Consider the following 4,262-nt stretch of genomic DNA (forward strand, 5'->3'; position numbering starts at 1 on the left):
CTGTTTTTCTGATGACTTTCATCAGGAACCGGTGTTACATGTTGTCCCGTGTTTTTTTCTGCATGGAATGGAACGATCACATTATAATTAGCCATGTGATTAAACTGATCAGTTGTCAAATACCAAACTGGTCCTGCGTACCTGGAATAAATCCCACTTGGTGGTGGATTGTCATTTTTCTCTGTGTTGCTAAATTTTATTTGCTAATATTTTGTGAAGGGTTTTTGTGTCTGTCTTCAGGAGTGTTGTTACGCAGGTGGCGGGGTTTCCTGATTTTCGGTTTTGTGTTACACCACCTCTTTCTGGGTTTGGCGTCAGGCTAAAGGCAGCTTCACGAAGCTAGTCTAGAGGTGGTCACTCCTGTTTTCTAGAAAAGACCGTCTAAACACTGTGTTCACTATTCTTCGAGTGACTGATGAGGTTCTCCAGTAAAGCCGTGTGGGTCTGGGAATTTCTTTTTCGGGGGTTTTAAAATGACGAGGTGAATTCCCCTAATAGTTCCAGGACGGCTCACGTGGCCCACTCCCCATGGGCTGCCCCGTGCTGGTGTGAGCAGCTGGGGAAACCGGTCCCTTGCGTCTGAGCCTCAGAACTTAAGGCGCAGAGCTGCCCCCAGGGCTGTCTCCTCGGGTTCTCCCGCCTCGTGTCTGGTGCGCTCGAGTCTGTCAATCTGGCTGGACGTGATTTTCTCCATTAGTTTTCTGTTCTCTGGTTCATTTCCTTTCCCTTTTATCTTTATTATTCCCTTTCTTCTGCTTGCTTTGGGTGTATTTTGCTCGTCCCTTATTAGGTTTCTGAGGTGGAAGCTCAGTTTATTCATTTCAAACTGTCCTTTTCTATTTTTAAAAGAGATTTTACTTATTGTCAGAGAGGGGAAGGGAGGAAGAAAGAGAGGGAAAAAACATCAATGTGCGGTAGCTTCTCATGCGCCCCCTGCGGGGGACCTGGCCCACAACCCAGGCATGTGCCCTGACTGGGAATTGAACCTATGACCCTTTGATTCACAGGCCATCACGCAATCCACTGAGCCACACCAGCCAGGGCTATTCTTCTTTAATGAATGATCTGTTACCGTATATTTGCCTCTCAGCGCTGCTCTGGTCTAAAACCTTTGTGTCCCACGTATTTTGGTGCACTGCACTTCCCTTCTCCTGGTTCCATGTTTGGTTTCCTTCCTCCCCTGGAGACCCCCTCCCCCCGCCCCGGCCCGATCATCGGCTGTGTGCTGCTTAGTTTCCGAGTGTTTGGAGGCTTTTCTGCTCTTTCTGTTTTTAATCTCCAGTTTGATCCTGCTGCGGTCGGAAACAAACTGCCCGGTTTCAGTTCTTCCACATTTTTGAGCACGTGGTCTGTGTCATGCGCGTCCCCTGTGTTCTGCTGTTGCTGAGGGGCATGTGCCATGATGTCACTTAGATCCCTCGGGGGGTGGCGCTGTGCAGTCGTCCCTGTCCTCAGAGATCTCCGCCTGCCTGGGCAGTCAGCTCTTCCGTGAGTGGCTGCTGAAGTCTCCAGGTAGGATTGCCCAGGAACTACCATTTCCAAAATCAACAATTTTTATTTTTCAAAAAATTGAGTAGCTTTTTCTCTTAATGCACTGGATCAGTTTAAACTTCAGAAAATGGTCTGTTTTATAAAAACATGCTCAAACTCAGTCGTGAAATGTCAGAGTCCATTTCAGAAAGACAATTCTTCCGCCACCTCTTCCTTCCTTAGCCGCTGCTCCGCCCGGGCTTCCCTTCTCCTCCCCAGATGCGGAGGGAGCCGTCGCCCTACGGTGACGTTCAGACTGTTTCCTCCCGAACCACAGACAGCATGACCACAAACCCTCTGACCCCTGGGCTAGCCTGGGGGTCCTTCCTCAGTAATGGCTGAGGCGGGGAGGGGCGCTGCCTAATCAACACGTCTGATCCCCAGCACACACAATGCATCCCCGAGACTCCATCACTGGAGACGATCACGTGGCCAGCACCAAGCCAGGCCATGGGAACCAGACTCTGCGCCAAAGATGAGGAAGCCGCCCACAGTCGTCGCAAAGGGCAGGAGGGCAGGGAGGGTGACAGCCCAGCCTCCCAGCCTCCCAGCCTCCCAGCCTCCCAGCCTCCCAGCCTCCCAACCTCCGGTCCAGTGCTTGATCCTGGAAGGAGGGACATGCAGTGACCACATCCGGCTCAAAGGCGGGTGCTCACTGCCACGGAGGGGTCACTGCCTCCAGACCTTTCCAGTGGACGAGGCTAGAAAACGCGTCTTACAAATAAAGCACCACTTTACATTAATAGTTTTGGGCAAAAGTAACGCAGTGAGGTTTAGCATAGGGTCTTATTTTTACTTGTATTTTCTCACACTAAATTTCCAGGTTTATAAGAGCACTAAAAAGTAGTATTTTAAAAATGCTTAGCATCCATAAGTTAGTTTCAGAGAAATCATTCTAATATTCTTACTAACAACAAATGACTATGCAAAGTGTAAGGTTTTTCGTAATCCGTTTTGCACTCCGACTTACCCTACTAAGCACGTGCAATCACATAAACAGTAAGCGCTGTGCTTCCAACAACCATGAAATGATTTATTCCTCTAGGAGGTTACGGTATCAGTGTGACGGAGTTAGCTCCACTCACTGCAGTTTTAATTTTCAGGATTGCTTTATTTCTGTTAATTGCACATTTACATGGTTCGCAAATCAAAGGTGACTAGAGAGTTGCAAGCGAACCTCACAACCCAGGCTGTCCCCGTCGGTTAGCGTCTCGCCCTGCGTTTCTGGTTTGCCTGGTTTTCGTCTTGTGGCTGTCGGCACCGACGCCCTCACTTCTCACCGATAGTGCACGGGACAGGGCGTTCTGTTTATACTGTTCAGACTCTGTATCACCTCCTGATGCAGTGTTTTGGCGATCTGAGTGTGTCGGCACGCAGAGCTCTTCCTCTCTGCTATTGTAGATTCATAAGCCAGCCCTCTACTCGTGCGTGTTTCCATCGTTTCCAGCCCGGTGCTATCATGGATAATGCTGCATTAAAAACACTGTGCACGGCCCTGGCCAGTGCAGCTCAGTGGACTGAGTGCCGGCCTGAGAACCAGAGGGACGATTCCCAGTCAGGGCACAAGCCCGGGTGCAGGCCAGGTCCCCAGGAGGGGGTGCGTGAGAGGCAACCACACAGTGATGTTTCTCTCCCTCTCTTTCTCCCTCCCCCCGCCCTACGTCTAAAAACAACTAAATAACATCTTCAAAACAAACCAAACCACTGTGCAGGGGCCACTTCGCCCTCATGCAGGCAGGCGTACCTGGTGTTTGAGTGCTGGAAGGGGGCTTGCCAGGCTGAAGGGCGCACCTGTGGTTGTTTGGTTTCTCCTGCTTCTAAAATGAAATCGAGTTTTCATCTGAAAGCAACCTTGACCGCCCTCTCCGGTGTCAAACCTGTTTGAGACTCTCGGTCAGGCCCTAAGACTTCCCTCCTGTGTCGGGAAGTGGATTTGGTGGGCAGGACACTATTTATCCCGAAGCCTCAGCATGACGCCCTGTTCTCTGACACTGGGTCTTTGCTGTGTCTGCTCATCGGTGTCCACTGTCTTATTATTCCTCGAGGGTGTGTGTGTGTGTCTGTGTGTGAGAGTGAGTTGTGTGTATGTGCACGCATGTGTCTGTGTGTGTGGAGAGGTTTTGTAAGTTTGGGGGTCGTGTGGCGCTGTGGGTGGCAGAGTTTATACTTGTCCCAGTATTGATAGTTCTGGTTTTTATGTTTATATTTGCAGTCTCCCACTAGCACTTTTTAACCTGTGAACAAAAATAAGGGAAATGTTGTTTATTTTGCTTGATTGGGGACCCAGCTGCCTGGAGATCTAGCAGCAAAAGCTGAGCCAGTAGCTTTGTGGGGCTTCCTTTCAGGTGCCCCAAAAGTGAGATCGCAGGCAGACCGCAGTTGCTGACCCCCTGGGTGGNGTTGTTTGGTTTCTCCTGCTTCTAAAATGAAATCGCGTTTTCATCTGAAAGCAACCTTGACCGCCCTCTCCGGTGTCAAACCTGTTTGAGACTCTCGGTCAGGCCCTAAGACTTCCCTCCTGTGTTGGGAAGCGGATTTGGTGGGCAGGACACTATTTATCCCGAAGCCTCAGCATGACACCCTGTTCTCTGACACTGGGTCTTTGCTGTGTCTGCTCATCAGTGTCCACTGTCTTATTATTCCTCGAGGGTGTGTGTGTGTCTGTGTGTGAGAGTGAGTTGTGTGTATGTGCACGCATGTGTCTGTGTGTGTGGAGAGGTTTTGTAAGTTTG

This window comes from Sturnira hondurensis, unplaced genomic scaffold (assembly GCF_014824575.4).
Source record: "Sturnira hondurensis isolate 20B ecotype Veracruz unplaced genomic scaffold, ASM1482457v3 Scaffold0000167, whole genome shotgun sequence".
Lineage (NCBI taxonomy): Eukaryota > Metazoa > Chordata > Mammalia > Chiroptera > Phyllostomidae > Sturnira > Sturnira hondurensis.